Source organism: Leptinotarsa decemlineata, unplaced genomic scaffold, assembly GCF_025532065.1.
Source record: "Leptinotarsa decemlineata unplaced genomic scaffold, Ldec_3_MD MMD2_P_RNA_scaffold_6, whole genome shotgun sequence".
NCBI lineage: Eukaryota > Metazoa > Arthropoda > Insecta > Coleoptera > Chrysomelidae > Leptinotarsa > Leptinotarsa decemlineata.
Genome location: NW_027412533.1, coordinates 17,459,331 through 17,473,964, shown reverse-complemented (window position 1 = coordinate 17,473,964; position 14,634 = coordinate 17,459,331).

The window sequence follows — 14,634 nt, the reverse complement described above, 5'->3', positions numbered from 1 at the left end:
AAAAATAACAAAAGAAACGAGTCCAAACAGGTTTCCTTCCAAGGCCCCCTCCCCTACCCCGCCGCTACCGCGTCCACGCTTCTTTGTATCATTAATGTCAGTTCGTTTTTCGCTGTTCATTGTATCGCACGTGTATTTCTGTTATCGATAAGAACTAACGATCGCTGCTCTGAACTGGATTCTGAAACTGTTTTGTGATTTGGATATTTTTAATAATGCCGGCTTATTATACTCTACTGCAATATGCGAATATGCATTTTATTTACGGCGAATGTCGCGGTAATGCAATTGCAGCAGCCCGGTTGTATCGAGAGCGGTATCCAAACGAGGAGAGATATCCGGATTACCGAGTCTTCATTAATGTGCATCGATCCTACACGGAAGGAGTAATTCCTGGAAGACAGGTAAATCGCGATGCAGGAAATATCCTTGGTCCAGATGTTGAAGAAGAGGTTCTGGCTTGCGTGGAAGAGAGTCCAGATATTTCGGTACGTGCGATTGAAAGACAAATCGAAATTCCAAAAACTGTTGTGCATCGCATTCTTCCAGTGCACAGGTACCATCCATACCACTTGCAGAGAGTGCAAACATTACTGCCACGAGATCATGCACCAAGAGTTTTGTTCTGTCAAAGAATGCTGGTGAGACACGCGGCTGATCCTGAATTTCTTAGTAAGATTGTGTGGACTGACGAGAGTACGTTTAAAAAAGACAACTTCATGAATATGCACAACTTGCATTGCTGAAGCTTGGCTAATCCACATACCATCAGAGAAGACCGCTCACAATACCAGTTTAAAATTAATTTGTGGTGCGGAATCATTAATGGCCAAGTAGTAGCCCATTGAAATACCTGGAGCGTTTAATGGTCAACACTATTTAGAATTACTAAGGGACGAGTTGAATGGCCTTTTAGAAGATGTTCCTCTCGCAACGAGACAAGGCATGTGGCTGCAAAATGATGGCTGTCCTGCACACTACGCCCGGCCTGTAAGGGATTACCTAGAAGAAGAATTTCCTGGCAAATGGATTGGTCGACTTGGACCAATTCTCTGGCCAGCCCGCTCCCCGGATCTAAATCCTATGGATTTTTTTTATTGGGGGTTCCTCAAAGAAAATGTTTACTTCAAACCGATAGAAACTGTAGAAAATCTTTGTGATCGTATTAACGGCGCCGCTGAAACGTGCAATCGATTACACAAGGCACGATTTGTGACACGCTCTTTTATTCGCAGATGTCGTACCTGTATCCGGGCAGGTGGTGCTGAGTTCGAGCATTTATTGTGAAAGCTTTTAATAAAGTTTGCTTACATGATTTATTTGATTTTTATTTTTTAATTACAATTCATAGTACTGTATCTACAAAATTATCCCACAAATAAATTTTCCTTGAAAAATTACGAAGGGTGAAAAAAATTTTTTATTTTGTGGATGGTTCTCACCCAGTGCTAATATTTTGTGATAATTGATATTGCTTGCCATTTATTCTTGGATTCTTAATACCTTTTTTCTTCTAGCTTCAATATTTTCTTGGAGGTTTGATAGAAAGTTAACTATTACACCATTTTGGAATCTCCATTAAATGCGCCAACTTTCTGAAATACCTTTCAGCCAGGCACAGTACATTTTTTTTCACTGTGATAGGTCGAAGTTGACCAAAAAATTTGTTTCATTTCAAAATTTATTTTATTTTTTTTTCCAGTTATTTCCAATGATCGCAAGCTTTTGGTATTACTGTCGTGTGCGGATATTATTTAGCTATACAAAATAGTTTTTTTTGCTGTGGATAAGTCATGTTTTTATGACGTAACATTGAAAATACTAAACCCAGTCGCCAATTTTCGAAAAAAAAAATTCGATATCTCGAAAACGAAAACACTTCTATCTAAACTGTTTTCCTGTTATGAGCTAGACATGACCTCAGCTATCACTACCTCAAGGTTTATCGTGTAGAACCGGGACACCCTGTATAATACATGTTACTTTATAGAATGCTTAAAACCTTTCACGAAATTTGCAATGATATTGAATATTTTGAAATCTCTCTAGACTGTTTCAAATGCAGGATGAAAAAAAAATTCATTGATAAGTTGTGATCATTTCTGTAGTCTCTGTCACTCTTATAAGAATTATGTTATTCTTCGATTGTCCAATTTAATTTACAAAAAATTAAAATTTACATTCTTTTTTTTTCAAAGCCCACTTGAACTAAAATTATAAAGTGGGTTCTCTATTGGATTTGTTAATCTGTTTGTAACCCCTATGTTGGTAAACAAATGAATAAATGTTAGTTTTCAATTCACATACTAAACTTATTTTGAAATGATGAACTGGTGAAATATATTGTTTTCATTAAAAGTTAAAATAAAGTTACGAAAGTTAATCTGTGTTTATATGTTACACATTGGCACATCATGTAGTGTTAGTGTACGAACATGAAAGTTATATTTTGATTAATCCATGTTGGCCGGAAAAAGATAATGCCAATAGTTAATTCAAAAGCATTCAGTTGTTTATAAACTCATATACCAATCTCTATCGCGGGAAGTTTGTGTTAAATATTCATATTCATATTATATTCATATATTCATATTATATAATATTATTATATATATATATATATATATATATTATGAAGTGGAACTGAAATTCATCAAGAATGATGAACAAAAAAGAGGTTGTGAAGTGGAAAATCAATATTTCCAATAAATCAAATGTTTATTTCCCTTTGAAATGAGTATATTTCCTGTATTTGATGTTTTTCAGAGCAGCCTATGGAGCGGAAGTACGAAAAATCACTCACTAGCAGCGCTAGTAGTTCGGTAGTGACAAACACTGCCTAATCCTCATATAAACATATGGTAAAGTACAATTAAAGAAGAATGTTTTTAACAGAAGAAAATGTTCCTGGAGCAAAACTAAAATTTGCAACTGTAAAGGATGACAATGTTGTAACATTGAAATGTTGGCTTGCATGCCGTAATTTAAGGGTAAATAAAAAAAAAGTGAATTAATAGACAGGTTAGTATACAGACTCTAGTAAAAGAGTAGCGGTAGATTCAATCTGTGATAAAAGAAATTTAAAATACATATGAATTTCAATCCGAGTGAAATATGAATCAAATATAGATGGTAATGAAATAAACTTAATTAAATATAATAAATGATCTCTTACCACGTAGTTACGGCTACATCCATCAATTTATTGAATATAATTTAATACAAGATTGAGGTTATATCTCATTCTAATCAATGGTAATTAACTATGAAAAATTTACTATCCATTTCATGTTTAGAGCATACACATGAATATTTTTTTTTGCACTGTTAAATCCACTCTCCTCGAAACATGTATGCATTTCTTACATGTAACCTCATTAATATGAGGTTTTATAAATGCTATAAAAACACGTTTTCTTCCGGATATCGATTATCCGATGTACAATTTGCAAAACAGTAATGTTTTTTTGGCATTATAGTAGCACAAAATAAAAATAATTGTTTATATCCGATTTCTACTTTTGAATAATAAATTAATATTACGTAAATAACACTGTTTTACATGTGAATAGTTTATGTTTGTCCCTACTACTAGTGCTGCCTCTCGTGACACGTTTGCTGTACTATTCTCAGGAAAAAGGCTCATTTAAAAAGCATATCAGAATACAAAAAAAAAATATGAATTTCATCAGTTCGTATTTCCATTGTCTAATTTGATATATAATGATTTGAAATCCCTGAAAGAATCAATAAAATTAAAATGAATAGCTGACAATAACAATTATATTGAGCAAAAAAACTCTGAAATGAAATAACAATAAAATAAAATACTAGCAACAATTGAACAATTGTTCAATTTATTATAATTGTTATTTTCAGCTATTCACTTCAATTTCATTGATTCTTTCTGGGCTTTCCAATTGTTTTATATAATATTTGACAATGAAATTCACCAAGAAACACTGTGAACCACCTTCAAATACAAAAAAATATAACACCAATAGGTTTTTTTACCTTTTCTGGATAACAAATAGTAGTCGAAATATGAAAACAGAACTAAATGAGACCACCATTATTGTAATGAACTGGTGGGTAGCATGTTACGAATATAATGGATGAAAAAATTCATTCGATTCTGGTAAAATGTCAATGCTATTCCAATACAATTAAAAAATAAGTGTAATATGAACGAACAAGGATATAAGCAATAGTCGAATCATATTATCGCTTTTGAAGTTTACCTTGAAAATATAAAGTTGTCAAGTATACAATACAAAAGTAAAATTATAGAGAATTTGAAAAAGAGTCGTAACTTTTCAACGTTTAATTAAATTCGCTTTTGCACATGACTGAATATATCAGAATATTCAGTCATGACTAAAGCAATTTTCCATTGCAATAAATCCTCATGAGAGTATAGAACCGTAGAGTCACGAACCAATGAAACCAGTGAAATAAGTTGAAAAAACAGTGTTTCTGTGAGAAGCCAACTCTCTTTCTGCTGGACTGAATGATCTAGAGATGACTTTCAACAAATGAATTATGTTAATGGAGCATGATTTTCGCTGTTTCACAGCTACACTTTACATCAAAGGTATGTTCTGAATCAAACGCAATAATAGAATTACGTGCAATACTCGAACAAGGCATATAAGCAAAATTGAATAAACGCTTTTGGATGAACAACGATCAATCAGTTAGGTTAATGTGTTTTGAGGTAGGTTTCAATCAAAGCTTTGAAATGTCAGTTGCAAGTATATTTCAGAGCATTTTGTTTGCCTAAAAAATTAAAAAATTCAAAAGGAAAAAACATATTTTTCCATATACAATTATGAGAAAAAAAGTAAAATTAATAAATATGAATCAGTGAAAAAACAAACAAACCATATAACATAATGAACAAACAACAAAGAATACACAGAATGAAAAAATCATCGTTAAAATTCATTCAGAGGGAAGCAATTTTTATGAACTGAAAATGTTTTCAATCTGGTTCAAAAATATCGATATTAGGGCTACTTTCACATTATTATCTAAATTGTTGAACATTTCTGGTCCGAAATAGTATTCGACTTAACAAAGATACAAGACATTTTTTCAGTTTTTTTAATTTTTCAACATAGGCTCTTTTTAACTCTACATACTTCTTGTAGCGATGCTCCCATCTCTGTAACCGGTACTCGGCGTTTTCCTCTGCAAAATAATTGTTCACGAAGTTGATTGCTTCTTCCTTTGACGGAAGCATCTGTCCTCCGAGCACAATTTTCAGAAAAGGGAACAAAAAGTAATCGCTTCGGACTAGATCTGGTGAGTAAGGCAGACGTGTGAGACGGTGCGTTGCGTTGTCTTGGTGAAACACGATATTCTTTTTCTGCGAATGTGGCCGTTTTATACAGGTTCTGCCTCCAGCTTGTCAAGGTATGATGCGTAGTATGCTCTTGTAATGGCTGTGTAATCGATTCAATGCTTAGCTCCGTATAATTTGCCTAAAGTATTGGTAAAACTTGGAGGAACAAATTCGTACGATGGAATAGTGAATACACAATAGATATGAAGTGCCTTAATCAGTAAGGAATGATTAGTCAGGCTAGACTAATGCCACAAAGTACATCCAAATATTTTAAATCGAAGCAGTATGGAAGTTAAAATCGACCAGCAAAAAAGACAGAAAAAAAACTACATATAAATAATCTATCAGTATATATTGTTATCGAAACTGATATATGTGTTTGAATAAACCAGTGGCGTATCCGAAATAAGAAGTTGCGAAAGATCTCTGAGAAAGGATAACGTCTGATGAAGAAATGAAAAATTAATTGCTTGCAATCAAACTTCAATATGAAAATGAAATAGAAGAACTCAACAAAGAAGTATCTTTACTCAAAGAAGAAAATGAATACTTGAGAAAGAAACACAAAAAGTGAAGAAATATAATATTTTTATACATGGAACAATAGAAGAGAAAGATGAAAATGTTACCAACAAATTCATAGCAGTTTGTAGAAACCACCATCAATTAGACATTCACAAAAATGATCTGAGAAATATACACCGAATCGGAAAACCAGAACCAGGAAAAAACAGACCAATCATCATTGAATGTCTTTGATTGAATAAAAAAATGTAGTTATGATAAATGTACATTAATTGAAACCCACAATTATATACATCAGCCATGACTTATGTAAAGAGGACTTACGGAATAATAAACTTCTTTGGGGTTACAAAAAACTTGCTAAAAGCCACAACATTGAAAGCAAAATTAAAAAAGGTAAACTAATTGCAAACAGTATTGAATACACCCCTGAAGAGATTAAATCTGACCCACTACTAGTAGCTACTAGTGAAAAAGAAAGTGACCCAAAGAACATTGTAGCAGAAAGAATAACGAGAAAGACAAATAAAAAAGAACGAGAAGACAGACCAAACTGCATATTCTCAAGCTGAAAAGAGAATGAACTCTGGAAAATGAAGAGACTATTAAGTTGATGAGTTCTAGTGCATAAGTTAGAGTAATTTCTGTGCACACAAAAAAATTGCTTTTGAACTAGGTAAATTTTTTTCTTCCCTTACCCACTCAATTCATTTTAAAATATTTCTTCATATATTAACACTAACCTATAACTCTCTCAATAATCATGAATCCATATTTACGGGATTTCACAATAGATAAACTGGAAACATTTGAACTCAGAAATGTATCAGAAAAAAAATACATTCTGAAAGTCAATAACAACCACTTTAATTTCACAATAATCCATAATAACATTCAAAGCATATAAAAATAATTCGACGAATTCAACATTTTTATAAAAGAATTAGATTCATCTTTAAAATTGCATAGTACTAATTGAAATTTGGGTAATACCAGACTATATAATATTTAACATAAAAGGGTACAAAACAATATACAATCCTGGAAACCTGAATCAGAATGATGGCGTAGTAGTTTTTACCAAAACTGGATTATATCGCTCCCATGAACTAAAAGAAATATGTGGGACAAATAAAATACAACTCAATACTGTCCTAAATGAGAAAGGAGTCATAATTAATGTATTTCATAAATCACCAAGTACCCCAACTGATATATTTGTAAATGAACTCAATACACTCTTGAAAGAGAGACAAAAAAACTTTACCTACAGTATTTTCGTCGGAGACATGAACATAGACCTACCTATTGGTCAATAATGATGATTCCCAAAATTATTTAGACACTCTTTCTGAAAACGGCTTCATTTCAGCAATGAATTCTGTTACGCAATGTCAGAAAATATCAAATACTTGCCTAGATAATATTCACGAACTATATCAAAATAAAAAGTTGTAAGAGAAAACGAAAGAATTGGATATCAAAATCGTTGATAAAAGCTACAAATAAAAACAAATCGAATGTATCATCATAACTTGAAAACAGAATCGAACAATGAAATCCTACAACAAGAGTTTAGAAATTACAAAAAGTTCTTGAAAAACTAATTAAAAAAAGCAAAATCGGATGATTAAAAAAATTGAGATAAATAAAAAAGATTCGAAGCAATTATGGCAAACAGTAAACGAAATACTCACAAACCCAATAGTCTGGGCTATAAGTTTATATTCGTTTTAAATACTTTTAGTAAAATTAAGTGGTTGGGCTCATTCGATCCGGAATATTGTCTAGATCATTGTGAAAAAAAAAAGTAAATTAGTTCATATAAAATTCTAAAAGTTATAAACAATTGAAGACCCTGAAAAGCAGTGTTCGTAAACTATAAATATTTTTGAATAAAAAAAATTCTTGAAGAGGAGGACATTTACTGAAAAAAAATTTGTACTTCCGAAACGGTATCTCCATTATTTATAATTTTAATTTAACGCTGAAAATAGCCGTCCGCGCGCAATTTTTAAGCTGCGCACACGGCCTCTAAGCGACTACGTAACTTGAGAATAATTTATTTAAGGTACTTAAATTGAATAGAAAAATTTAAAAAAATATGATATAATCTAAATACCATAGAGAACTGATTCAAGTTGAAATTTTTCATTGAAATTAATTTTTCAATAATCCAGACAATTGCAAATTAACAAAATTTTCTAAAACTTCCTTTATCTTTCAAAGTGAAATAAATATTCAAATAATTACCATAATTTTTTTTTGCATCGTGGAGCCCTTCTTAGATACATACAGAAGAAAATTGCATGATAAAAGTTCTGAAGATTTTATTTCTTTGTTTTGTTTATAATAATTTTTTGAAGTAAAAAAAAAGAAAAAACACAATAATGTTGAAAAAAAATTTTGTCTTCATTTATCATCATTTTGTCGTTTTTATGTCGATAACCGACATTTATAAAGTAAAACAAATAACTTTATCTCCATTTGTTTATAAAAAAATTATAAACTATTTCAATATTTGAAAAAAAAATTTTTACAACTTTATAGAAAACTGTCAATTATGATTTAAAAAAATGCTGTTAATAATATTATTTGATTGTTTATAATCTTTTTTTTATATATATACTGTTTAAATTATTAGTTAAGACATTTTTTCTTTTCTGAAATCTTAATTAACAGTTCTCTACAAAATAACAAAAAAATGTATTAACAATTTCATTGTTTACTAACTTAACAATTTGTTATGAACAAATTCTCAACTTAGCTCTATTTTTTTCTTGAAAGTTATAAAAATTACAAAAACTACCACGAGCATAAAAATAAAGAAAAAATGTCGTTCCATTGTTTATTCAATTTTGCAAAAATTGCAGCAGCTGATCCATTTGTTGACTTTAATGCTTGTATAACTTTCAGACTATTAGAGATACGACAATAAACATTCGGGTCATTTTTGTAGATAATTAAATTATCTTCCAAATGTCGTCTTGCATATATTCTTTAGTTATTGTTGATTCAGGAATTTGTTTATAAAAATTAACGATTTGCTCGGGTTTTTTCAACTTTTCAGGCTTACAGCTTAGTTAATAATGCGAATTCAGATATTGAACTTCAGAGCAATTTTGGTGAACTATAAATTATCTTACAGTCGCAGTTGGTTATTTGTTATTTTTTTATGAGCTATTAACGAATTTCGTTGAATTTTGGGAATTATTATATTCCTACGTACTTGCTTACTACTATTCCACTGTATTTTAGTTTGTTATTAAAAAAAAATGCTTTAAACATGCAATAATGCATATCTACTCAACAATAATATTGTTGAGTAGATATGATATTTATATAACTGAAAGCAGTTTATTCCTTTCAAACACAATATTTAATCGTAATATTATAATTAGCGTCGTTAATATTCGTTATTATTATATCACGAATGATAAAGCAGTCAATTTATTTGATTAATTTCGTCGTTTCCTTTGTTTTTTAGGAGGGAAGTTTTGGTATTCTAGGTAACGAAAAGGCAGATTTTGTGGCACGTAACTCCTTTGAGAACCCTGAAGCGATATACATATATAAAGTTCATCATGAAGATTTATACAGTTCTATTAGAACGAAAACATCGCAGGATTGGACAGAAAGGTGGCAAAAGCCACAAATAAATTATTCAAAGTGAATCCGGAATTGATCCAACAGAACTACTCATACTTAACCAGAAGAGATCAAATCACAATAACTCGTTTGAGGATCGGTCACACCAGAATAACACATGAACATTTATTCAAGTAACAAACTCCCAAACTATGTGAATTTTGCAATACACCGTTGATAGTGGAACACATCATATGTCTTTGCCCCTACTACAATCAAGAACGAAAACTAATGAACATCAGTAAGAACATAAAACTTACTTTGAATAACAATGTGGAGAAAACTATACAATTTATAAAGAAAATTAATGTATACAATCAAATATGAAGTTAGTGTATATGTGTGTATATATCTATATCTATATATGTTTGTATATATCTATTATAACTTGCAATGTACCCGCTAATAACCCTCTGTGGTTGATGCGGTTCTTGCTTGAATAAAAAAAAAGTTTTTGAAGTACTTGCGATATCTAGATTTGAAAGTGAACGTGCTATTCTTTTTCCTTTGTCACTCGGGGGGTTCTCGATGTTTTGCTCTTCATTCTCTTCTGCTTCATCTTATTCTTCTTGATCTCTAGATTCTTCCATTTCTTTTTCTTCTACTTCAATATCATCTGGCTCCGTGTTTTCTTCAGATTTCTTCAGAAAGAATTTTTAGTACGCCACGAGGTTTCGACACTGAACTGTGCTTGGTAAATAAAAAGGTAAGTAAAAATAAATCTAAATCAGGTTAGACAAAAGACGACCTATGGAGAAGCAGCTGCATATTGTAACGTACAAAATTCTAAACAATAGTCAAAAAAATATGAATATCAAAAATCTGGGTACATTGTAATGATTTGTTAGAAAATAACAGTATAAAATCATAAGGAAATAGAAAAAAACAAACAATCTATGAACTTTTTGGAGATGTATTAATAAAATTCATTAATAGCTCATGGAAAAATGAACAAATAAACAAATAACCAACTGCAACTGTAATCACAATTGGGTGTAGTAGTAGATAGTTTAACAAAATTGCTCTGAAGTTCAATATCCGAATTCGGAGCTGTAAGCCTGAAAAGTTGAAAAAACCAGAGGAAATCGTTAAATTTCATAAACAAATGCCTAAAACAAAAAATTAACAATAACTAAAAAATATATACAAGATGACATTTGAAAGATGACGTGAATGTTTATTGTCGTATCTCTAATAGTTGAAAAATTATAAAAGCTTAAAGTCAACAAATGGATCAGCTGCTGCAACTTTTGCGGCACGTGTATTTTCAAAATTGAATAAATGATGGAAAAAACAAATTTTCGGTACTTTTATGCTCGTGGTTGTTTTTTTAATTTTTATAACTTTCAAGAAAAAAAATAAAGCTAAGTTGAGAATTTGTTTATGAAAAATTTATAAACAAACGGAGATAAAAATTATTTGTTTCAGTTTATAAAGGCCTTTTATTGACATAAAGACGATAAAATAATGATAAATGAAGAAAACATTTTTTTTACAACATTATTGTGTTTTTTTTCAGAACTTTCATCATGAAATTTTCTTTTGTATGTATCTAAGAAGGGCTCCACGGAGCGGAAAAATTTTACGGTAATTAGTTAAATATTTATTTTACTTTGAACGATAAAGGAAGTTTTAGAAAATTTTGTTAATTAACAATTACCTAGATTATTGAAAAATCACCTTCAATGAAAAATTCCAACGGGTATCAGTTCTCTATGATGTTTAGATTATATCGTAATTTTTTTTAATTTTTCTATACTTTAAGTACCTTAAAAAATTATTTTCAAGTTACGTAGTCGCTTAGAGGCCGTGCGTGCAACCTAAAATTTTCGCACGGGCGGCTATTTTCAGCGTAAAATTAAAATCATAAATAATGGAGATACCGTTTCGGGAGTCGAATTTTTTTTTAGTAAACTTCCTCCTCTTCAAGGAACTTTTTTTCAAAATTCAAAAATATTCATAGTTTACGAACTATAAACAACGAAACCGAACACTGCTTTTTAGGGTCTTTGATTGTTTATAACTTTTAGAATTTAGAATAAACAGCATAAACCCAAAAGATGGGTATGTGTCAACAAAACCACCAAAAATAATTTTAATGACTACTTCATAAACGTAGGTTCAGAAGATGGCTAGAGTGAAATTAAAAAATTTATTGAAAATTCACTTTTTCTCTTACCAACAAATCCTTTAGAGATTTAATAGTGTCATATCAGGTATACCGGGCAGGCGGTACTCACGATGCCCAATAGGCTGAAACAGCTGTCTACCGGTGGCTCTTAAATTGAAATCAATATGGGCATGATCAAAATGGTACTTACCTATTTATATTTTGATTTTCATGGAATTATTTTCCAGCAGCTTGACTGCATTAACCTTTCTTGATGTCATATCATTTTCAGAAACATGTGGATTCGTTTTCCGATGGCATTTCAGGTTAGCTTCCCAAATTTCTGCTACCGCAGTTGTCGGTTGATTGGTCAAACCACCAACACTGACATAAAAACTTGGCAAATTGACTTGGGTGTCACACCAATAGGTGGTTCCACTTATGTCTCGCTTGCGTTTACGCAGTTATTTTTATTAGGTACTTTTCTTGGTTATTCACATATTTTCTTCAATCGAGGACCGCCTGCTTGGTACTGATGATGCCCAATAAGCTGAAAAAGCTGATATATATATATATATATATATATATATATATATATATATATATATATATATATATATATATATATATATATATATATATATATATATATCAGCTTTTTCATGAAAGTGGCAAACCATAGACACGTGTTTCGGGCTTTTGGCCCATCATCAGTATGGTGCAGCCAAGTGTAAGGATGGGCAACACTTGGTTACCAAAAGATAGAAATACAAATGCACGGAGCCACCAACAGGAGCCAACCGCACACTTGTGGTTTCAGTTGATAGATCTCGTGTTTATATATCAAGACACTCAATAACTTTCATATTTGTATATATATATATATATATATATATGTATATATATATTGTATATATATATATATATATATAGTATATATATATATATATATATAATTATATGTATATATATATATATATATATATATATATATATATATATATATATATATATATATATATATATATATATATATATATATATATCTCCGGGTATTTGATCCGTGTATGTGATATTATCTCTAATTTCACCGACGTTTCGACAAAATCTCATTTGTCATTATCTAGGTGTGCCGTTACGTGTTTAGAAGTTTGTTGACCCTGCTCAACTCACTTCTTACTATACAGGTAAGGTATAGTAAGGTATCGTAAGGTTAAGGTATCGAATATGAAATCTGAATATATATATATATATATATATATATATATATATATATATATATATATATATATATATATATATGCTGAGAGAGAGATTTTAGAGAGAGAGATTTTATCGAGTGTGCATGATATAAATCAAAAATTAAACAATTTGTTGACACAACACTTCAAAAAGGGGGAAAACCGCGGTTTGCGGGCACGTGCCCGCGGTATAGGAATAACGTAGGGAATGAATCGGGTATAGCAGTCAGAGGCAGAAAGATTGTAAAATTTTTTTTCTGTTCAAGCTCCTATTTGGAGTGTTGTGCCCACAAATTGTTTAATTTTTGATTTATATATATATATATATATATATATATATATATATATATATATATATATATATAAGTCACTCTTTTTTCTGTTCAAGCTTCCGAGGCGTTTATTGTCTCTCCATCGGGAACTCTACAATAATTATTGAATAAACAAACGGGTATGGACAACGTGTTCATACTTACGAAAGTGAGGTTAAAATGAAGTTAACACATAAGTAACAAAGAGGATCCTCATATTTGTAAGTCAAGATTAGAATTGGTTGAAAACATGTACTATTCATTCAGAATTTTGCGATAATATGAGATGATTGCACGAATAATATGAAACAATGAATTTGAAAATTGAACTCAACAGGTAGTCAGACATAATTGACACAAAACGTTAAGTTTGACAGAATTTCTTGTTCTGACCAATGCATTGCTGCCGATGAGATTTCACAGAACTGTAAAATGACGAATCACAGAGAGTGAAGGTAAGGAGTTTCTGTTCTGAAATTATTAGGTATTATCAAATTTATTTTCTATATTTAAACAAAGGAGATAGGTATTAATCAGGCTGAGACTTTCAATGTCTGTCCTGGAATTAAAAGTATTTGAATTTTTAAATATATGACACATTTCTAAGAAAGTTCTTTTTTGAGTATTATTTTCTGAGTCTAAAATTTCAACATTCTCAAAAGAAAAAGCATGATCCAAATTTATGGTGTGATTAGAAAGGGTACATGACGGTTTATTACATCTTATGTCACTCTTGTGCGAAGTGATTCTGTCTTTTAATTTTCTACTCGTTTGTCCAATGTAAATCTTTTTACAACTGGAACATGGGATGGAATAAACCACATTGGATGAATTGATGATATCTTCTTTGTCTTTCAAGTTAGAAAAAAGTGTCTTAATAGTCTTCAGATTTTTGAAAGCTGATTTCACATTCTCAAATTGACTAAAAATTTTTTTGAGATTGTACGAAAGGCTACCTAGATGAGATAACGAGAAATAGAATATCAATTGTGGGGAATTGTTATTAGTAATATTCATATTAATATTATTATACAAATTATTATTATCATACAAATTGTTATTATTACTATCTAGAATTGTGTTAATGGAAGATCTGTTGAAGAGTAGTTTATAAATGAGAGATTTTGGATAGCCATTTTGAAGAAACAATTCTGCAAGTTTTTTTAAAATTTTGTGAACGAAGGCTGCTATGAGTAGTGCACACCACTAGATTTTTCATCCCCAATATTAGATTGATTTTTTGTTTTTCCTGATGGAAAGAGTTATAGTGTAAAAATCTGCCAGATGATCCTGGCTTTCTATACCACGAAGTTATTAAGGAATTGTCCTCTCGCCGTATTAGTCGGGAATCTAAGAAGGAGACACTTCTGTTGGAATCATCTTCCTCAATAGTGAACTGTACCAGTTCATCATAATGGTTAAGAACCTGCAGAATTTCATTGATTCCAT